Source organism: Panthera onca, chromosome B4 (genome assembly GCF_046562875.1).
Source record: "Panthera onca isolate mPanOnc1 chromosome B4, mPanOnc1 haplotype 2, whole genome shotgun sequence".
Classification (NCBI taxonomy): Eukaryota; Metazoa; Chordata; class Mammalia; order Carnivora; family Felidae; genus Panthera; species Panthera onca.
In genome coordinates this window covers 47588502-47611575 of record NC_138345.1, presented here as the reverse complement: position 1 = coordinate 47611575, position 23074 = coordinate 47588502, and the positions used below count along the sequence as shown (strand labels likewise).

Sequence of the window (23074 nt, the reverse complement as noted above, 5' to 3'; positions counted from 1 at the left end):
ACAGGTAGTGAGGAATGCTATTAAAACAGAAAGCAGTTTAAGAGGGAGAGAAACGAATGGATGTTTACCTTTTACAAGAGGGTGGGTTTGTAAATGCCATGCTATCTAGTTTAATTTAAGGATCATTCCCCTATCCCATCATCATCTCAATGTCTTTAAATAGCAGGGTCTATTTTAATTAAAAAAAAAAAAAATGCCAAACACCTCGAACCTTTGCTAGTCGTCAGCAAAGCACACATACAGTCTGTACTACACAATTTAGACCTTAATTTATTACATTTGCCTTTCTTTGTTTCCCATTGTTTTCCCGTCAGCCTCGTGTGCTCAAAATAGATCTTAAGCTCCTTGAAGGCAAGAACCCGGCTTTAAACTGCGTCCTGCACATGGCCTGCCCGTAGGAAGCCAAGGCTGATTTGTGGAAAAGAGAGCAAGGGTCTTAAATTTCAAACTGCAGCTCCGCCTTTCAGACGCTTTTTGCAGCCGAGTGCGGCCGCCCACCGGGGGCACTGTCTCGCTCCCCACACCCCTTAGCAGCCCTTTCTCATTGCTGTGCCCCACTGCGGCCGGCAGGAGGCGCCACGGACTCGGGTTAAGCCTTTTCCCCCTACCTACCCCACTTCCCCCAGCACGTGACGTGGAAGGCTGCCTCCGCCGGAGTCTTAGCAATAGGAGTGAGGGGGTGCAGGGGTTTGGGGGTGGGGTGGGGTGGGGGGCGTGGAGAAAGAGGACACACGGGCGCACACACACAGCCTGGGAGCAGAAACATCTTCCCTGGCTTCGTGGGTTTCTCCCCCCACCAGAGCCAGTGTGTGTGAGGTAGGTGTGTATGGGGGGGGGGGGCACGTTTTTGGGTGTGAGACCCAAATCCAGACCAGGCAACCTGTGCTCTCCCGCCCAGCCCCCGTCCCCGGTGATTAATACCCATTTTTCTTACTCTCCCCCTCCTCCCCTTCCTCTCCCGCTGCCGCGCGGTTGACTTGCACAGCCTGCCCCCGCCCGCTTCCCCTCCCCCGGCTCCGATCATCACCAACTGGAATCTGGGCTCCTGCCTCTCCACCCCCCCCTTTTTTTTTTTTGAGAAAGGAAGGTCCCCCCACCCCTTTTCAAAAACCACTTCCTTCGGCTTCTTCACCTCTAGGAAATCTCGGGGCTTTGCTCCTATCGAAAGTGTTCGTCAGGGTGATTTTTGATGACCACAATCCAGAAGTGCTGGCGTCCGAATGCATTTTCTTTTGCTTGGCCAAGAAGAGTCGTGAACTTCAAAACCCCCGACACGGATTATCAATCCTGCTTTGCAGGGAAGAAAAACCCTCAATCCCCTGCCCCCCGCCACCCCTCTCCGGAGATTCTGCAATCGCTGAGGCGCTCCGAGTCGGTACGTAAAATTCGCTTTGGAGTCTCATGTCTCAGTGTTGGGGTTTGGGGGTGTCAGGAAGATAAAGGGTCGAAGCGGTGAACCGTTAACTAACCTGGTGTTAGGTGAAGCTCTTAAATCCAGCAGAACCGGCACTTGCTAATTTGGACGTGGTTTTTTAAAAAAAAAAAAAAAAAAAAAAGATTTTTTTATTTTTTATTTTTTATTTTTTTTTTAGGGTGAAGGGGTAGGGCTCTCTCTGGTCTTTGGGGAGGGTTAATCCCCTTACCGAGCAGAGAGGTTGGGCATCGGTGCCCCGGGCCGTAGCCACGCGCCGCGACCATCCGTCCAATCGACACGTTGCAGGTGAAGCCCCGTGCGCTGCACATCAGCGCGGCGGCGGCGTGAGTGTGCGCGGGGGTGAGTGTGCGCGGGGGTGAGTGTGAGTGCGCGCGCGGGGGCGCGTGCGCGTCGGGGGCGTGTGTGTGTGTGCGCGCGTGTCAGTGTGCCCCTTCCAAGAAATGCCCAGTGTGCACCCAGTGCACAATCAGAACCCATTCAGCACAATCCCGGGGTGGGAGGAGGCGCTGCTGCTGGAGGCGATGGGGAGAGCGAGACAGACATGTCAGCAGCACTGCAGATGGGGCTGGGGGCCGCACTTGCTGGCGAGTTAAGTGGGGATTGTGTTTCTGCGTGTGAGTGTGAGTGTGTGTTGCTCTGTGGTGCCGCTTCTCCCTCCCTTCCTCCTTCCTTACCACTTCCCTCCTTTGCTCCCTCCCTCCCTCTCTCCTCTTCCATTCAGGTTGGCTTTCCCACCTCTCATCCATGCCTGTCCCAGGAATGGTATAGCCAGACCTTTTCTGAATTATTTATAGACCGGTGCCAGCTGTTTTCAATTCCTCTCGTGTGCACTCTGTGGGAAATGCGGGGTTTCCTCCCCCTTTTCCTTCAAACGAATTGATATCTTTTTCGGGATGCATTTTTCTCACCCTCCGGGGACACTCGAATCAAACCCTGACCGCCTCTTTTTCCCCCTTAGGAAGGGGACGCTTTGGGAATGACCATGCTCCACGGAGGGACAGAGCCGGCCCCCAGCTTCTCTACACAGAGCCTCCTCCACTAAAGCTCCAAAAATCAAAAACCGTAATTGCCAGAAGAAGCATTAAAAAAATAGCCCAGCCACTAACCTCACATGCAAATGGAATAATTACTCTGGATTCTGCATTGTGAGCTGCTCTCCATATCCTGAATTACCTCTGAATTCAGTCTTTTTTCTTTGAATTTGCATCTCTTCAAGACACAAGATTAAAACAAAATTCACGCAAAATTGGATTTTAAATTATCTTCCTTTCATTTATCCTTCGTCTTTCTTATATGGATATGCCAGCGAGAAGAGGAGACTGGACATTCCCAACATGCTCACTCCCTTAATCTGTCCGTCTAGAGGTTTGTCTTCTACAAACCAAGGTAGGGCAAATTCTATTTTATTTTCGTCTCACCTGGGGTAGGGATTCCTTGTTTATCTCTCTCTTCAAATCCCTCAAGTGGAATTTTTGGAAGAAACGGTGACAAGATAATAAAATAATGCTGGTTTGGGGGAAAAAAAGGGCTTATTACTAAGGGGGAAATCTCCCATGTTATTCCTTTTCCTTCCTCATCAAACAGGTTTTGGATTTTTAGGAGGCATTGGGGGTGGATGTATGTAAGGATGGAAGATGTTGGATGGCATAAAGGTTGATGTATGTAGACATGCATGGGAGACCTGTGTGATTTTTGAGTTAAATAGCATTTTATTCACCCAGGGATAAAGCTCTGGTTTTTATGGGAATCTAGAAAAAAAAATTTTTTTTTCAGGCTAGCTTTTCCCCCTTGACACTTCCATGCCTCTCTGTCTCCTGTCCCTACCTTCCTAGGGTTGTTTTTTTTTTTTTTTAATGCCCTTTAAAAAATGAAAATGATGATTGAGATTACTGTGGCTGTTGCCCTGAAGTCCACTTGCTGTCTAAAGCATGGACACCGGGCCCAGAGATCCCGGGAGGCCTACTGCAGAGGGACAGGTCTAGGTGGGGAATCAGGCTGGTCTAAGAACACCTGGAATTGAAGGATGCTGCAGGTTAAAAGGACTGAAATCTTAAGCTTGGAAAGAAGGAATTCTGTCAATAGTCTCCTTTTAATTTATATCTTTTCATGTGCTATTATTTTTGAGCTGTAAAATTCTCCTTCTGTCTACACATCTATTTATACCCACACATCCTCCAAGCAAACTGTTACTTCCACACTCTTGCAAAATGGCTATCTTGCAGACTTCTGAAATGCTGTGCATGTGGAAGGGGTGCAGAATTCGACACGTGAGTCTTTGTGTTAAACAAAGAGATGTGCTGTTTGCATGTGTTAGTCTTGTACCTTCAAAAGAGAATTAATACTTTATTTTCCCCCCCTCTGATCAATTTTTACGGCATATGGAAGGTGGCGAGGCAGTATTTTTAGGGGCTTGAAAGGAGAAATAGCAGGAGAAACAGAAAAGACTTAGCTAATGACTCTTCAGCTAGTCGCTCATGCAATCCAAGACAACTCCTGAGGAAGGCAGATCATCCACAGGCTGGAGGGCCATGATGGTGAACTGGTGACTGGTGCTCTCCTCGTTGGTCCACTGACGGTACACCCCCAAACTCGGAAAGTGCCTAGATGCAGAAATCAGGTTGAGATAAAGATCTTCAAAATAACGTAGCAGAATCATTACATCACTGGTCTTCTTGAAAGCATTTTACCCCCAAATCTTTTTTTTTTTATTCTGGCATTTTTAATAACTGTACTTTGAAACGGTCCAGAATACCAAAGGGATGTGGGGGAAGTAGCAGAAGATCCTTGTCACTCGACATCATACCAGAAGATATTTCTTCATTGTCCAGAAAGGATGGACATAATCCACATTCGCTACTCCTCTCCTCCAGGTTTCATTCTTTTGAGCTTTTATCCGTTAAGCGGCGATCTGTAACCATGGTGTCATCAGAATGAGAGAGTGGGATCCCACTTTGAGCCCCGTTCTCACCATATCTACAAACAGCTGAGGTTATCGGGTGTGTGCTCACCTTATAGACACCCGGGCTAGTTCTCCATCTGCTTCTACTCCTTCGAGTGGGAGGATGTATTCTTAATTTTACTTCGAAATAGAACAGAGGTATGGGTGGGAAAAGCAGCTCCATGTGCAATGATTTCCTACGTGCAGATGAACAAGGCGAGGTGGGTGTCCGTAGGGCATATGCCCCTTTTGCGTGCCTGGTGCCTGCGACAGGGCTCTACAGTGACTAGGTCCTTCGTCATGTTGGTTGGTGACCAGGTTGACAGCAGAGCTTTTGACAGAGTCTCAGCCACATTCTCCCAGAATGCTAATGGGAGTAAGCCAGGTTCTAGGCCATCATGGGTTGGCCCTAAAACTAGGCGAAGGACAAGAGATTAAAAGGGGAGGGTGCTGAGGACTCCAGGGTAGGAAAGATACAAAGAGAAGGGGAGACATTCCAACTGGTAGTGGCTTATGGAGGATTCCAGGTGGAATCACCACAGGTGGTCTGTACCTCCCCCATGTCCAAAGCCATTTGGAACCCTGATGAGGCAGGCTTTTCCCGTCCTCTTGAGCAGTCTTGGTGAGGCTGTGACTCCGTGGGGCTCTGGGCTGCTCCAGGCCACCGTCCTCTTTTTTTTTTTTTTTTTTTTTTCCTTCATGGCACAAAGAGCTGACTAGGTTCTATTTTGTCATCTCTCCTTCTGCCACCCCCCTTACAGTGTGGGTTCCATGGGGAGGAAATGTGGCTGCTGGTGGGAGGAAGAGCCAATTTAATTTCAGTTGAGGAGCCTCTGTGATGTGCAATTAAGGGGAAAAAAAAAAACCTGATGGGAAATAAAGACTTCCCAAGGAAGCAAGGTTAAGGAGTTTAGATTGGTGATTTGAAGGGCAGCAGAACAACATGGTTGCCTTCTATCTCTATGCTTCAGGTGTAGCAAAGCATGACGGACCTGTGAACACAGAGCGATATGGCCGCCTAGAGATACCTGTTAACATGCAAAGAGAGGAGCAGGGTGTGCCCCTGGATTGTGTAATTTCCATTCTCCGTTCCATTCCTAGGAAGCCTGTCTGTCTGAAGAGTCTTTCTTTGCCACCGTATATGTGTAATTTATGGCAGGGGTAGGTGCAGAGAGAGGCAGAGACTAAGTAAGGGGGTAAAATGAAGGGAAAGGAGGAGGAAGAAAAAAATTCCTCTAGTCACTACTTTGCACATCAAGTGCCTTTCTTTTTAAGGCTGAGTGAGAAGAGCGACTTCCTCTGGTGAAGGAGTGAACAGCAGGTACCTTGATTTTGTATTCCTGCTTCACCTCCAGAAAGATGGCCTCAGAACCTCCACCATCTTGTGTGACCTTCATGTATATGCACCAGCCTTGTGTGGGGAGGGGCATGGGTGCCTGGGAGGTGGACACATGGACTGAAATTGGTTGGGGGGGGGGATGAGTGGTGTTGGACAGGGAGAAAAAACGGACTGGGCTGATCCAGCCCTTGGCCACATCATCATTGCCTTGTAAAACATTCTCCCTTCTCCTCCATGAAGACGATGAACCCAGGATGCAGGGGTTTCCCCCCTATTTTCTCGGTCAGCAAGATGAAGATGAAGGTGATGTGTCCACCACTGCTAACAAGTGAAAGCAAATGTAATGAATATTTATGGAGTAGGAAATCTAGGAGGCAGGGGAGAGGACAGGTTGTGTGGGAAGAAACCGTAGCAACAAATCAGCCTGTAGAAGTCAGGACCAGCAAGGAAGCCAGGGTGGAACTCACCGTTCTAAAGGTTGGCAAACTGTTGTTCTGAGCGACAGCCTTCTCTCCTTAATCAGGAAGGCTAGGGCTGGCAAAGCCACTCATCTCATGTAACTCGTTGGGGGTCAGGAGCGGATAAGCTGGCAAGTGAGGTTCCTTTTCACCACTGCCATTCTCCAGCCTCCTTAGGAATTCTAGAAATTTCCTCCTTTCAGTAAATTACATTTTCAGTCTCTGCTACTGTGCATGCAGTCGGATACCAGTGTCGTCTCTATAAATACATAGAGATCAAAGGAGTTGCTGGTCTAATGAATTGTTCACATTTATTAAAGTGCATCCCCTCTTTGAAACCACAGAAGAAGTCTCTAGGGAGAGTACATTAGTGGTTGAATTGATACTGCCTTTCAGAGGGACGCAGATGCTAGAAGAACCAAATGTAGTCGGAACGAGGGAAAAGACGTAAGTCAGAGGAGGTGGGTTTCTAGGGGGTACCTGTGGCTATGGATGGCGTTATCTGCGGCCACTACACAAAATCTCTTGTGCGGTGGTCTTGGCATTTTGTGAACCCAGAGAGGAGTGTTCAGGAGCCTTTGGTCGGTTCCTTGACGCTCTCCAACCACCTTATTTTTGTCTCTTCACTTTTTAGTGCTTGCAGCTGAGGCTGGCAGGAAAGGGACGTAATCCATATGTTGGCCCTTTGTTGAAATCCTCCGTGACTGCCCCAAGCAGAATGTTTGCCCTGCCTTCTGTGCATCGCCAGTGCTCGTTCATGATGATCAGCACGCTTTATCCCAATTTTGTTTCGATGCTTTGTTTCCCTGACAAGTTTGTGAGCTCCTTGAGGACAGGGAGGGATGTTTGTTCTTAACACATTTGTTCTTAACACAGTGCCTGGCACATAACAGATACTTGAAAAAATACCAAGTGAATGCGTGGAGAGAGGAAGTGAAATATTAATTAGTAAATAATGCTGTTTGTTGTTTGTTCTGGTGGGTATAGGAACGATTTGAAGTTATGCTATTGGATGAGATCAAGAAGATCAGAGCTCTGCGACTGTTCAGAATGCATTTGCTCTGACCTTCTCATTTCCCAGGTGAAGAAACGGAAATCCAGAGACATGAAGTGATTTGCTCAAGGTTGTGTAGCTGCTTACTGGCAATGCTTTGTGCACCACACCATTGGGGTTACCTGTGGATGTCAGATGTCTACATCAGCGCATCTCAAACTTTTTTGTTTATAGGAATCACCTGGGGATCTTGTTAAAGCATACATTCTGATTCACTAGGTCTGGGGTGGGGCCTGAGATTTCACACTCCTAACACTCTCCAGTGATGCCACAGTTGCCCGGGCCATGCATCCGGGGTCTGTCTCATTCCTGAACCTAATTCTACATCATGGTTAACACTGGCGGCTCCACATACGTATTCTCTTCTTGGAACTTTTAGAATTTCTGCTTTGTTCTTAAAGAAGAAAAGATCCAAGAGCAATCCGTGTATCCAAGTTCACCCATCTCCCCTCTTCGGTCACTCTTCACCGTCTTTTATGTGCGTCTTTTTGCTTCTTCCCCTTTCATTCTCTGTGTATTCTTATTCTGGCCCTTCTTATAATTGATTCTTCTCTTTCTTTTTATGTTCTTCTCCTCTAGATAGTGTTTATCTACTTATTAATGTCTCCTCGTCTCTTTTCTTTCACACACTCTTCTTTTAACTGCATCTATTTTTATGTCATTTGCTCTACTCAGTTATCCAACAAACATTTGTTAAGAACCAGTATTTGTCAAAAACTGTGTTATAGGAAAAAATTAGCTCTGGTTTGTACCTTTCAGTAGTTTATGATTGAATGGGGGAGACATGTGTAAAGAGACCATCATATACTTAGGTAAGATCTAGAAGGAAGGAAGCCTGGGAAAATGAGGTGTCGACATTCAAACTGTGTTTTTATTTTTAAAAATAAAATGTAAGAGAAGGAGAGAATGGCCATTGTAGGAGGATGGAGAGCAGATGGAGAGGTAAATTGGTATAAAAGCCCTAAGCCTTCTGCTCCTCCTTGCGTCCCTGAACTTGGGGAGAGGAGCAACACAGGAATGTGCTGGTTCATTGATTAGGAATTTCAGACTCCAAACGATGAGGCCAGAGAATAAAGTCAGGGACTTCTTAAAAGGAAAGGCCAGAGGCTCTAATTTCTGCTTTAGTGATTCTACAGTTAATGAATCCTAGCCCTGTTTATTAGGCTTGCTTTGGAGCAAATGATACCATTTTCATGTCAGGCCACTGGATTGCAACTAACTTTGTTGATGGCCATTATAAAGAAAGGGACAGCTGTTAGTTGGTTTGTAGCCAAGGAGAGAGCTGGATCCTAGCCCAGGCCAAGCTACTCGAAATGAAGGACCAGCCTAGCCCCATGTGTTTCTAAAGTAGAGAGGTAGAGAGTTGCCACGCCACTCAGACGCTAGCTGCTTTCTTTAATGGCAAAGGGGAGTGATGGACGAGGGGCTCAGTTATTGCCAGGGAATTTACCGCATGCTTTTTGGTAGCCTTTTTAGGTGGCCTGGTGTTTTAGAAGCATTCTTCATGGAGATGCCCAGGCGTGGAAGTGACGCGAAGGCACTTTCAGCCACCACTTGAGGGACCTGTAGCAGGGGTGCTTAAGAGGGGAGGATGGATTTGAGATGCACGTTACCCTGAAATGTATTTGCATCTTTTTCTGCTGCCTGTCCTTCTGCCCTTTGCTCCTCCCCCACTTCCACCAGTCTTCTGTGTCTTGTGGTTCATACTCATTTCATTAGCAAAAGAAGCCGAAGCTCAGCTTGAAGCCTTTTTTTTTATTAACTTGTTTTATTTTTTATTTTTTTAAATTTACATCCAAATTAGCGTATAGTGCAACAACGATTTCAGGAGTAGATTTCTTAGTGCCCCTTACCCATTTAGCCCATCCCCCCTCCCACCACCCCTCCCGTAACCCTAAGATCCACTCTATATAAAGAGAGCAGTGTGAGTCTGAAGGTGTGTGGATGAACAAATGGCACCACGGGCTGACTTGAGGGACTAATGTTCCAGGGCAACTTGAGGGGCTGGGCAGCAGAGGCTGTGTGACCAGAGGGACAGGAGAGGGGAGAGGGGAGGGAGCCAGGCTGGGCCTGCGGGAGTGGCAGACGTGGAAGGCAACGGAAGGACAGGTTTTGACCCTGCCTGGAGTCCAGCCCTACAGGGAGGGGGATGTCCGAAGAAGAGAGCTTCCTAGATTAGGATAATTTAAGGTTTTGACTAATTAACTCACTTGACTCCTGAAAACCAGACAATGCTCTACACACGCCACGCTCCGTGTCTTTTTGTTCACCACCTCACCAAGAGCGTGCATTTCCTTCTGTAGAAAGAAATGTCCAGTTTAATCTTTATATGGACCCTGCCAGGGCTTCCGCTGGTTAGAATTTCTTAGGAAATCAGAGATCCTGTTTCTTTCTGAGAAGTGGGACTTAAAACCGACGGTGGGATAAGAGCACTGCGTTGTCAAGGGAGGGGAGAAGAGAGGCTCAGAAGAAACCCAAAGCTGAGGTGATGTCTTTGATCCTTTTCTCAAAAGCTGATTGTCCTCTGTGAAAAACGCGTGCGTGTTCTGAAGCAGTCTGGTCACTCAGCTTCCACAGTTGCTGGTGTCTTTGGGTTAGAAATCATTGTGTTCCGTGTGCATCCCAATATGTGCACACCACATGCACCCGTACACGCCTGACTTGTGTGTGTGTGGGCATACGTGTATAGTGACTTACCTACCAAATACAATAGTAAAAAATAATCTTAAATGCATTAAATGTATCAGTGCAGTTTAGGTACAGTAATGTGTATGTGTGTGTGTGTGTGTGTGTGAGAGAGAGAGAGAGAGAGAGACATGGGACAAGAATGTTAATACTAACAAGACTTAATTCTAATACTAATATTAATACCTTGAAGATGATCTGACCTCTACAACCACCATTTTAAAGCTGTGCAAATAGCTCCAAAGTTTAAAGACACAGCCGTGGGGGAGGGCCACGTCTACTGACTCTCTTCTCACTGCTTTCCCGTTCACTGCCCTGCCCCACTGGCCCCTCTGGAATGCATGTCTTTTAAGTCAGCCAGTGTTGGGCATTTGCTCATCCACACATCTTCAGAGCCCTTCACGGTGCTGCTTGATGTGTCTTTAGAAATGTTAAGTTTTTGCAGGGTATCCAGTCGCTGTCTACATGGTGGTGGAGGCAGTGGTGGTCTTGAGAGTCAGAAGCTTCTTTCTCTTTTTGTGCGTGTTGTTGCACTCGGTGACTGTGTGCGGGCCATTGCCTCTGGGCCTTGATTTTCCCATTTCTGAATCTGTGAGACAGGCTATGCAGTGCTCCTTAATCCCAACTCAATAATAAAGGCACCCGGAGAGCTTCAACGAAGAGAAATATAAAAAACCCAACAACAGCATAACAACAGTGATGTCCGTGCCCAGGCTGTACTCCAAACAGTTAAATTAAATCTCTCCACAAGGGATTCAAGCAGAGGTCATTTAAAAATATGCCCCAGGGGGGATTCTAATGTGCGGCCATGCTTGTGAACCAGGGGGCAAGGTGATTGACAAGGCACCTAGTCTCTCTAAATGTCCTGCGGTCCTAGCGTTTTAGCAGGTAGAGTGAGACCCTATCGCTGTTAAAAACAGTTACGTGACGGGCAGAGGGTCCCTGAGCCAGAGGCCCAGGAAGTGGTTGGAATACGAGGGCACTTAGTGCGCAGAGTGCATACAAGGGGTGGAACTGGTGTTGAATTAGGAGCAGGGCTGTGCTTATTCCCGAGCGCTCTCAACGTTGACATAGGCCTGGCGTGGAAAGTTAGAGAAGTCAAGGAGCTGCTTTCCTCGACACCCTTGAAACAGGGGTGGCTGTGAAATAAGGTGCACGGCCCCTGGTTCTGCAAACATCGTTCCTTCCACTTAGTCTTTATTGACGGTGCCCCATTTCTTGTTTCAGAGAGAAAGCCTCATTGCATTCCTTTATAACAGTGTAAGTGTAGGGAAACTATTAATAAATGAGGCTGGATGAGCAGACCCTGATTGACTGGTGAGGGGTGTGAATGGTACAATTATCTTAGTGCTGGTTGGAATTCACTAGCCACGTTACCCTCCCTCTCAGTGCCTGAAGTAGAATATTAAGGGCATGAAGAGGAGGAAGAGGGTAGGAGGTATTGTGCTCCGTTCTTCTCTGACTGTAACTTTAATCACTGATTATTAGGCCAGCTGAGTTAATAGTTTTCTCACATCCTTCCTTTTTGGCTCCCTCCCTGCCCATTTAAAAATAAATGTGAACCTAAATGTAGAGGTAAGAAAAGAGCAGATTTATGAATCTGTGCTCCTTTAAAAAGGCAAACCGTAACGGGGCGCCTGGGTGGCTCAGTCTGTTAAGCGTCCGACTTCGGCTCAGGTCATGATCTCATGGTTTGTTTGTGAGTTTGAGTCCCGCATCGGGCTCTGTGCTGACAGCTCGGAGCCTGGAGCCCGCTTCGGATTCTGTGTCTCCCTCTCTCTCTGTCCCTCCCCCGCTCACACTCTCTCTCTGTCTCTCAAAAATGAATAAATGTTAAAAAAAATAATAAAAAAAAAGACAAACCATAAGAGAGTAAAAACCCTGGTTCTTTTTTTTTTTTGAACATCAGCTAATAGTGATCAGAGATTGGAGAGAAAGGTCATGAGTGTGGCTTGGACTGTCACTGGGGTTTGGTGGGATGTGCTGAGGAGTGAGGCACTAAGTGTTTAGGAGAGACCCAAGAAGTGTGCACACCGATCTGAATTTTTAGATCAACCTTTGTTGGCTGTGTGTAAGCAAAGCATCCAAATCATTAAGACACTGTAGCCTTTTCCCTTATATTTGTTTTGCTGGTCAGCTTCATCAGGAGCCAGAATTGGTATCTTCAGGGTTTATGGCTCTCCTTTCTATCACCTTGTTAGAAATTCCGAGACCGTTTCCGGGCTTAAAGGGGGAAAGGGAACGATTTCAGTCCTTACCTGGTTCTCTTTATGTCTGTGTCCTGGTTTTTCCTTCAGCTCACATAGGAAGAAGGACTACAGAAGAAATCCTCCCCTGGGTGCTACCTATGGGTGCTCAGATGTAGAAAGTCTTTCTTGGGTAGGATAATGTTGATCCCTTGGATTTTTGGAGAAAAAACACTGAATGGATTTTCTTCGAGCCTCCATATGGAAGAGAAATCACTTTCATTTGTTGATTAATTTGTCAGTTTTCTATGAGAACAAGATTCATGCCTTATGTCACTTTATGTCCTCAGTGCTTAGCAGAATGCTTTCTGCACTTGGGCAGTGCTCAGAAAAATGCTGCTTGTCGATAAAGATGATGATGAAAATGAATGTGTATTGAGGATAAAGTTGACATATTTATGCCTTTAATGTTTCCATTTCTTTGCCATCCAAGCATGTCTTGATGCTTTGGGTGAATTCTACCCGAGTTGAATGGTTGAGAGTATCTTTTCATGCTAACTCTAGGCCAATAGAATGAAAATACGCCCGTTTCTTAGTGTCTCACCTCTTTGATCTTTATTTTACATTGTGTTCAATAAGGGGTATTTTTTCAAAAAGCTCTTACTCATCGCTGATTATGCTTTTCTCCTTTCCTCCAAATTCCGTGTCAATCCTGTCCATTCCTCAAGTCCATCTCAATGGCTGGTTCACCCATGATGTCTTGCTTGATCTTACCAGCTAGAAATAAGCTCTCCCAAGTTGTTGGTTCTCATACTATTTTTATTCTCCCTTTGTTTGTAGCATTTTTCTTACGCTGGCTTTTGGGACAAATCCCTTGGGGGCTTTTTCATCTCTATCCCCCAGTCACCTTCACTGCACTGGGCTTTGTGGAATGAATAGGACCATGGTTATTCACCTTCTCAATCTCTCCTTTCTCTTCTGCACTATTTACAAAGATGCTTTGATTTCAACATAAAATTCAAGGTTAGCTCTGAAATGTATGAACGATCTTTCAGTCACCATGGTGGAGAATCTAGTTTGTTGATAAATCTGCATTTGTGCAACTGAGACAGAGGTTGGGGAGAGGTGCAATAAGGTCCTGGAATTAGCCAGAGTTTTTTTAGATCATTTTAGAGATAAACGGTGGGATGAACCTGCTGAGAATTACTCCTGTCAGTCCAAATATAATAGTTACCCAAAAGGAATTGTCTTGCCTTTGCTCAAGACAATCTTCTGTTGAAATTGGGCCTTGAATTAGGGCAATAGATGTTTGTAATGTGCCCATGATATCCAGGATTATGTTAACATATGTTATCACATTTAATCCTTACCATAAGGCTGACATCATTTTCTCAGGTGAACAGAGTGAGGATTAAAGAATTCAAGGTCACACAGCTGTGAGCAGCAAGCCAGGCTTCCAGCTACATCCTTGTTTCTAAGCCTTCTCTCTTTAAATTATAAAGAGCTGCCTCCCTGTAAAAGAACATAAGGCTTCATGTTGTATGTAGAGGAACCTGTAAGTAGCATGTACTTTGAAACTTCAGCTGAAGTGACTTCTTTCAGATCACTTCTCTTTGCGTTTTGCTTTTGGCAAAAAGCAAAGTTGTCGTCAAATGAAAAAATGGATCCCTATGGCCAATTTCTAGACCTTAATGTAATTCAGTAAAGACAAAGGGGAGAAATCCATGGCACTGGAAATCAGCATCTCTTTCATTTCGCATGTTGATTGAAGCTTGGGCACCATGTTCTTAGCTTGGGCCTGCCATTCTTTAGATACACTTCACCTCCAAACTTGAACTCTTCTCCCATTAAGAGGAAACGGTCCTTTCCTACTCATTTGATTGTGGACGTTTTGAAAATTGTTCATTTTCTTGTACCTGTTTCTTTTCAACTACTACTTTGGGTGGATACAGATGGTTAGAGTAAGAGAATGGCAGTCAAGAATGCTTTGGGGGCACCTGGGTGGCTCAGTTGGTTAAGCTTCCGACTTCGGCTCAGGTCATGATCTCATGGTTCATGAGTTCGAGCTTCGCGTTGGGCTCTGTGCTGACAACTCAGAGCCTGGAGCGGAGCCTGCTTCGGATTCTGTGTCTCCCTCTCTCTTCCCCTACCCCATGCACACTCTGTCTCTCTCTCTCTAAACACAAATAAACATTAAAAATTTTTTTTAAATTCTTTTTTTAATTCTTTTTTTAATTCTTTTTTTTAAAAGAATACTGCTTTGTTATTGGGTTTTGATTATTAATGGAATCATGGTTATTGTTTTATGAGGTAGACTTACCTCATTCCAAAAGGAGTCTGAGGAACCTAGTGTTGTTTCAACTACCTGCATTAACGTTTGACACAGAGAGCGGTTTATGTGTCAACATATACTATAAAGGTTAAATTCCCTGTCTCTATTTTTCCATCTAAGGAAAGACACCATCTCTTGGTGCCACAAAGAGTTCTGGTACCTTCGCTCTGCCACGTGCATATTTTTAAACTACTTTTCAGTGACTTCAAGTACAGCGGTATTAAAAGAGAAACAGTGGCCAACGGGCCAGGAAACCAGGCCTCTTCCCGACCTCACCTCAGCTCTGTGTGATTCAGGCAGGTTACATAACCTTGCTGAGCTTCCTTCCTCATCTGCAAAATGAGGTTTTTAGGGGAGACAGTTATTGTATTGTGGATCACATGAGGAAGCGTAAAGAATCCCCTTAAACCATAAATTTAATATACATACATACGCCCGTACAATATTATTAACTCCATCCTGCTCAGGATAACAGCTTTCCTGTGGCCTTTAGTGCGGTAATCCCCTCCCCATAGGCAAGGGAATAGAAAATATTTGTTGGAGAAGACAGGCACGCGGTGGCAAAGTCACCCGTGTTCTGAATGCGGAGTGGCACCAAGGCGTTGTGACCTGTGGTTTGTAATCTTTGGTCTGTATCTCCTCAGGTCTCTGTCACAGTGTTTACCTAGGAAACGAGATAAAAACTTGTCAGAACGGAGAACGAGACTAATCTTTCTAGCTCTGCGTATAGAACTATTTTTTTCCAGGCTTATCTTTTATATTCACGTGATCCAAGGAGAGTAGAGACGGAGATGGTGACCAAGCCAATGACAAATGAAAGGCCGTTTTATGCTCAGGCCTCTGCTCCTGCCTCTCTCTCTGCAGTGCCCTCCCCACCTCACCTCACCTGCCTCTCAGTCCCGTTCTGCCTTCACGAGTCAGTTCAGGGATCCTCTGCTCTGGGTTTTCCTGGTCCCCTCAGGCTGGAGGCCCTGCTCTCTTCATGGCCCCCGTGGTTCCCCAGTTTGAGAGGACCCCTGCTGTGTCTCTATCCCACCCACCTTTGATGTGAATTTCTCCAGGGTGGAACCAGCCTCTACTCTGGACCCTCTGCATGCCCAGCAGAATGCTGGCCTATGGTGGCCACGTAATAAACAGCTGCTGACATGGTGTGAGGGCCTACAGGCCCTGTGCTCGGTGCTTTACACACATTTATGAATTCAACCCTTCCAGCTACCCTAGAAAGTAGGTAAAATTATTACCTACATTTTATGCAGGAGGATTCTAAGGCATGGAGAAGCTGAAACTTGCTTAGCTCAAGTGGCCGAGCCGGGATTTGAACCCAGCTGTCTGGCTTAAGCTCACATTCTGAAGCTTTATGCCCTGCAGCTTTGTAGTAAATTTTTATGGTTGATTTGAACGATCAGGGACTTAGAAGAAACGTAGTGTGTGTCTGGTTTTACGTAATGAGGACGGGGGAAGGAAGAGAAGAGAGTGCACAGCAGAATTCGAAGAGCTGTTAGGACTTGGAGCTGTATGAATATTTGTGGACCTCATTCTTCTGATGTGCTAATTAAATATGGGACGCACCCAGGCCTTCCAGAAATGCAGGGGCATGGGATCCGTGTAATTACTGTGGAGTTTTGCATGAAGTGGGTTGTTATTTCCAGAACTTGTGCTTCTCGACTGCTGGCTGTTTCCTTTTGGTTTCTTATGTTTTCTTGGCTACCAGCTCCTCCAGTGGCACGTTTGGAGGTGCTGGGGGTGGTGCTCCTGGTGTGCGTGGCATGCCTTTGTGTGCATTCTTGCTGCACTCTACTATGGGGGCACGTGTTGAAAACACTGAGAGAGACCAAGAACTCAGGAGTCAGACAGTCAGGGTTTCTGTTCTGCCCCATTAGTTTAGTGGGCAAAAGTCTTCAGTTCTCTCTACTCCCAGATTCTTTGTCTCTAAGATGAGGTGTTAATGATCCCGGCCTTTCAGTTACCGTGAGGATGAAGTTCGTTATTTCATTTCTTTGTGAACAGTACTTGTCCCAGTGTAAGCATGCAGTAAGTTGATGGCTCCTGGCCCCAACCAAGTTAGAACCAGTTTGGGTAGTAGGGTGTCATGCATGAGGCAGTTGTGTCTGAATTAAGGCTTCCAGAGCAACGCTGGCGTTGCCTTCTTTGAGTATTTCATCAAATCATAACTGGCAAGAGAAGAAGGTATGGCCGTGAGCTGACACGTTCCTAGAATGTCAAGAGAACATGAATTCGTAGTGCAAAAAGTGCAGAAGAGACCCACCAACAGGCACCAGTTAATCCAGGATTTAAGGATTGAAGTGAGCCTTGGGCAAAGTGGCCATGAAGTGATCCAACCTAGGATAAAATGCAAAGCTGTAAGGAAGCATGCAAACAGCCAAATGTAAATCTTAAGAAAGACAAGAATTCTTTCAAAGAAAGAAGGTAACCCAGGCAGACATAAACCACCTTGGACACAATAATGGCAATCGTTTGCATTTCTGGAGTACTTTAGAGTTTACTAAGGGCCTTCTCAGAGGTTTTCTTCCCAACACATTTTTGATCTTCCCAAGAACCCACTAGGAGGAATTCTGGGCAGGAACTATTCTCTCCATTTTACAGATGAAGAAATTGAGGTATGAAGTGCTCTACTCATTGTCCAAAATGGTACAGTCAGTCAAGAAGATGAGCTGGAACTTGGTCTCAGCTTTTCTAAATTCCAAATCCAGGGCTCTTTCTTCTCTTGCCTCTGCCTCGAGAGAGCCCTCGAGGGCAGCATGTTACCTTGAGAAATCTTGAAGGAAGTTTAATTGGTTAAACAAAGAATTTATTCTAAAAAGAAAACAATGACTTTGATGGGCAGGGGAAGATGTTCCCTGAAAAGATAAGGTCACCTCTGGTGCAAAAATAGAAGGGTTTGGGGCATGAAAATTATTATTTCACCTCTTTATATTTCTCTGCACTTTCCAGAATTTCTGCGATACAGCACATTGTGTTCATGTTCGGAAAAGATGAGGTGGGAAACAAAAGCAAGAGCTTTACTTCTATCAGGAATTAGATAAATGGAAGGGGGTAGAAGTCGTCTGCATAAGGACAGGAGGTGTAGTCTTACTTTCTTAGAGATACAATAGGGAACTGGTTACTAATATAGTCACACACACCCGTGTGTTTGTGGGTGTGTGTGGGTACATGTGTATATGATCTGGGTTTTCGCATAGGTTAGGGAACACAAAACCCAGTTGAAGTTGGAGAGGATTTTAAAACATCCATTAAGAGTGTAATAAATAGCCTTGAGCCTTAATGACAGAGTCTAAAATGCCTTTAACAAATGGTCACTGCAGGGCCAAAGGCCGCCATTTGAGAAAATCATAGAGGATTGGAAAGATACCTGAGGGCCAGCTTAAAACCTTTTAAAGAAAGATATGATGGCTGGAAATTTATAAATGAAGAAGCATAATTGTTAAATTGGAAAAAAACACTGAACCGAAAAGTCAGTAACCCAAACCTTGAAAAGACAAGGGCACAGTAACCACCAAGATGGCTTTTTAGGGAACAAACCCTATCAGATCTGTGGTTTTATGAGAAGGATAGGCTTGGAAGGCTGTAGGAAACTGCTATATGTAATTAAGAAAAAGTAATGAAAGTTTTAGATCTCACTTCCCCTGAGAGTCTAGTTTTTAAACCCGGAGACTGGGGTGGGCTAAGTAGGCGGTGCTTACAGTGGAGCCTCCTGGGCAGGGGCTGGCAGCAGAGGTCGTGCCGTCCAAGTGTGGGTTGTTCCCAGCTGGGGGGCACTGGGGTTCAGGTGGGGACAGTGAAGTGTTATGCCTGCCTTTCGTGTCCGAAGGGACGAAGCAATGTGATCCTGCCTGAGCAGTGAGGAGGTGTTGTGTCAGGATTGACTTTGAGGCTGGGCTCTGCGGGCCACGATGCGAGCCAGTTCTCTGCTGTGTCTTTGCCTCGCCTTCCCCTGCCAGTCCACACATTGCGCGGGATCGGCGATTCCTAAAATGCGTGCTCTGGACCCTCTTCCCAGAAAAACCCACCTTTTGTAAATGGTCCCACGGTTCTCCACAAAGTATTAGGGGGTTTGGGATCCCTGAGGTGCATCCATGGATGCCAGGTTAAGAACCCTTGCTCTAGATCATGTGTCCAGGGCCCGCCCTGGCAGATTTTCCTCCAATTATTTGTTTCTGGAAGGTGGGGACCATGGGGGAGAATTGTCTTCGAGACCCCAGCTCCTTTGTTCTTCCCGGATTAACCAGCCTCATGGGTTTATTTGCAGGATGTTTATGGAGGCGGGTGCAGGGCACTGGGCTCTTATTTTCTTTTTTTGCTGTGGAGTCGGGCATAATGCCTGTCCTCTACAAGCTGACATACCAGGAACTGAGACTTGGGCAAATATGGCTGGAGAAGGAGGCAGAACTGAAGTATCCTTAAAGTGGTCTAAACCAAGTGATGTACGAACGCGGGCTGTCTGGCTCAGATATGAGCGAGCCAGCGCAGCCACTTGGGAATTGGGTTGAAGTGCTTTGGAAGGCATGAATGGAATTCAGATGAAACTGGCATAAAGGAACACCAACTTCTTTACTGTCCCACTGTGATAGCCCTCTCCTGATCTACCCCAGCTGCCTCCTTGACTCTGGTCTAAGGCCCTGAGAACAAATTCTAGCCAAAGATGAACTCTCCTTTGGGACTCCAGAGTGCTGATTTCTTGATTTCTGATGGTATCCCCCTCACCTCTCAACATGGTTGACATTCAGTGGAGATAACCTTTTTAGGTTCCCTTCTTACCGTTCTTACAATTGGAGCTTTGTTTCTGTTTTTTTCCCGAATGTCAGGTAGTCCCTTTCCTGGATGCCTCGTTACCAGTATCCTCAGCATTTCTGGGTTGGTGCTGCTGTGGCTTTTAAACCAAGGCAAACCTAGATTGTGAATAGTGTAGATCCAGAGTTGGGCTGAAACCCCATGAGCACTGCTCAGAGAAGCAGCCCCTGGGACTCTAGAGCCAGGTCTTTGATGTCCAGGGGACTTGGGTTCAGAATCCCAATTTGCTGCTTGCCGCCGTCAGCCTCCCTCTTCTGTAAAGTGCAGGTTACGTGAAGGTTAGTTGAGATAAGGTATATAAAGTGCCCAGAACTTAGCACTGTACCTCTCCCATCCATATCCCATGAGCCATGCTGGTGAGTTCTCAGTAGGGCAGGAGAAAGAGGGATGATCCCTGCTCACCTTTCCATTTTCTGTTTTTCCCACCCAGGTGTCTACCCCAATTTCTCAACAGCCCTTCTCTTTGGCTGTAGTGCAAAGAGAAGAAATATAGAAGCCCAACCTGTTTGTTTCTGCTTGTGAGGGAGACGGAGTGAAGAGTATGAAATCTAGTGCCCCAGGGAATGGGGAATATTTTGAAATAAGTCTTTAAATTGGGTATGTCTAGGGGGGCAATTTGGGGAGAGCTGGGGGCTGAGATCCTTGAGTTATTAGAGACAATGGCAGTAACAAGGAAAGAAGGAGAGAGAGAAAAAAGATTGATGAAAGGAAAGAGAGGAAAGCTCCATAACCAGAACATCGACTTCAGCCAAGTTCTTTGGCTTTTTCTCTACCTAGGGTGTTGAGGAGAAAGAAGACAGGGAGGGAGCCAAGTGGAAGAGGAAGGGGTCGAAGAAAGGAAGGGGTAGAGGGGGAGTGGGCCATAAGGTGGTTTCCACCTCTTGGCCAGCGGGGACGGGTCTAGTGCAGAGTGCCTCTCTGACTGTAGTCCCGAGAGAGGGGCGGTCCCCACTGCCCCCCCAGCCTGAGCCACCCTCCCAGCCTGGCCCATGAGGAGGACGGAGTCAGCAGCAGCTTTGGCACACTTCCGGAGGAGAGTCAGAAAGCGACAGCTGTTCTGCCACCCTGGGAAGTACTGTCTGGACTCCGGGGAGTGTTTGCGACCTCTTTATGGAGGTCAGCCAGCCCGCCTGCCTGCCAGCCCCTCCCCGGGCTTACTTGGGTGTCACAGTCACTATGATCGTCCAGGACGCTGCTGCGCAGATACGCGCTGTCTGTAACTTGCTCTGTGTACGTTTCTTTGTCTTACTCCCTCCTCTAAATGGTAGCAAACAGACATTTTGGGAAGGAATTGAGCCCTCTGAGTTTACAGAATGTCAAGCATTCAAATGGCAAAGAGAAATCAATTTTGAATTTTTCTTGGTTTTAGGATATTTGTACCATGGTGCCGACCAGTAGCATAGGCAGTTCAGGGTTACTTTCACACATAATGAATGCGGTTTGCTGAGATCTGAGTTTAATAACTGCAGGCTGGCGGGATATCGGCTTCTGTGAAACCCTTTTGTTTCCATTAGAGAAGGGATGGTATATATTCAAAGCAGTGGGTCCCCGTCTCCCTCTGGTGTCGGAACTGGGTGGGAATGAGGCGGGTGTGGAGGCAAGAAGAGCCTCCCTTTGCTCCTGCCTGGTTCCTCGGTGCAGTTGGGCTCCAGCCCAGATGCAGCTGGCGGGCGAGGCTGCTGCCAAGTAAAGCCGTGCTCCCCGCTGCTTTGCTGTGGAAGAGCCAGCTTAGTGCACGTGTGCATGCGTGCATGCGTGCATGTGTGTGTGTGTGTGTGTGTGTGTGTAAGAGAGAGAGAGAGAGACAGAGAAAGAGAATATGAGAGCATGAATGAGACATTATTCCATCTCGGGATACAAGAAACATTAGAGAATGTTCACAAGGGTACCGATCCTGATTTCCTACTCGGGCACCAGTATGTTTGAAATGATGCCCAGGTGGTTCTAATGTACAGCCAGGCTTGAGAATTGCTATTCCAGACCTTCTGCCCCACTTCTCCCACACCTGCTCCTTTGTCTCGTATGTGCATCGTTACGCTTCACCTCCCTGTTCTGCTTGCCACATCCACTCTAAGGGAGGAAGACAGTCCCGATTTCCTATTCTTGTCTACCAGTCCAATGGACCCATGTTTTAGAAGGCATGGTAGATTGATTAAATAAGTGTTCTTAACCTTGTAATTTTATGCATACAGCTCCTCGTGCTGTGGAAATAACCATTCTCAGATTTTTCATTGTAAGTGGATTGTTGAGATCGCCCAGAGGGAAAGAACTTTCTCTAATTTTAATAAAGCAAGTGTTTATTTAGCTGCTCAGTTAACATAGTCAACAGTTTCACTCTCTATTCCATTTTCTGCTATTTCAAAATTTACACTAAAGACTGTGTATGTTGGATTCATGGATTCTTGCCCATTACCATTGCACATCAACCACTTATTGGCTAAGGTGGATCATCCACGTTGGACCTCTGTTCAGATCTCTAGCAACGTTCCTTCCCTAACTCACAGTGTCTTTCTTACCCTGTCCCCCAAAGACCTGGGTGTTCACCCTTCTCATGACCTTCAGGCTTTGCTTCCTCTACTTCACTTGGATCACTGACCCTTGACTTGTCCGTGTGGAATCCCTTGTTGCTTCCTTCCTTGCCCGTTCTTCCGCTTCATGTTTCATCACACTCTGATTTCTCCGTTACTGAGCCATCGACTTGTAGTCATATTTGCTTTTGCTGTCCTGTCACTCATGCTATTGAGGGCAGTTGAAGGAAGTCCCAGAGTGAGTCCACCTGGCCTGCTTCAGAGTCCTTCTTACAGGACTCCATCATCACTGAAAGATGGGGTGCCTAGCCTTTTCTCATGAGCCCCAGAATCACATGCTCATCTAGTTCTTAAAACATCACCTCCCTGAGCATTCTCTCCTCCATACTCCTGCCTACAGTAGATGGGCTCATCACACTTGGCTGAGAAAATCAACACTATCTGGTGATTTTTTTGAATGTTTTATTTTACTTTTGAGAGAGAGAGAGAGAGAGAGAGAGAGACACCAAGCACAAGCAGGAGAGATATAGGGAGAAACAGAATCTGAAGCAGGCTCCAGGCTCTGAGCTGTCAGCACAGAGCCCAGCATGGGGCTTGAACCCATGAACTGTGAGATCATGACCTGAGCTGAAGTCGGATGCTTAGCCGACTGAGCCACCCAGGCTCCCCAACACTCTGGTGTAAGTGTCCATAATCATTCTCTTTTTGGCATAAACATTCATGCTTATCTACTATTTGCTGGAAACTTCAGAGGGACCTTTGCATCTTTTCACAACTTGGACAGCCTTGTTCTCTGACCCAGTCCATCCTTCTGTCTGGAGTTTTGTTGTTACACTCAAGGCCCCCACCTTTCCTGACATCATGAAAATCTGTCTTACTACTGACCCTTCACTGCTGCTTTCAGTGGTTGCCTTAAAACCTTTATTTATTCAAAACAGAATTCCATTTTTTTCCTCAACCGAACCCATCTTTCTGAGGTCCCTGTTTCTTGCCTAGTGCTAGCATTTTCTCAGTGTCTCAGGCCTGGCCTTGAAAGGATCTTGTACATCTCCGTAAGCCCCTTTCCCCAATCCCTGATGGATCCTATGGAATCTGTCTGCAGAGCGCTTTGCATATGATTCGTCCTTTCCACAGAAAGGCAGTAGAGCCTTGTGGTAAAAATCATGGACCTTGGAGCCAAAGTGCCTGAGGTCAGTTCCTAGTGGTGAGACCTTTGAAAAACCACATACCTGCGTCCTGGTTTCCTTATTTGTATAAATGGAGATAATGTAGCTGTTTCAGAATGCTGTTTTGAGGTTTGAATAAATTAA

At 46.3% G+C, this 23074-nt stretch overlaps 1 protein-coding gene across 1 annotated transcript in view; it reads left to right on the top strand.

Moving 5' to 3' along the window:
- The first annotated feature begins 707 nt into the window (after window positions 1–707).
- GRIN2B (glutamate ionotropic receptor NMDA type subunit 2B) overlaps window positions 708–23074 on the top strand; it is a 417341-nt gene continuing 394974 nt past the window's right edge. The window contains exons 1-3 of the mRNA XM_060658319.3: window positions 708–816; window positions 1139–1375; window positions 2394–2821. The gene's annotated coding sequence lies outside the window, so the exon portion shown is untranslated. The remainder of the gene's footprint in view (window positions 817–1138; window positions 1376–2393; window positions 2822–23074) is intronic.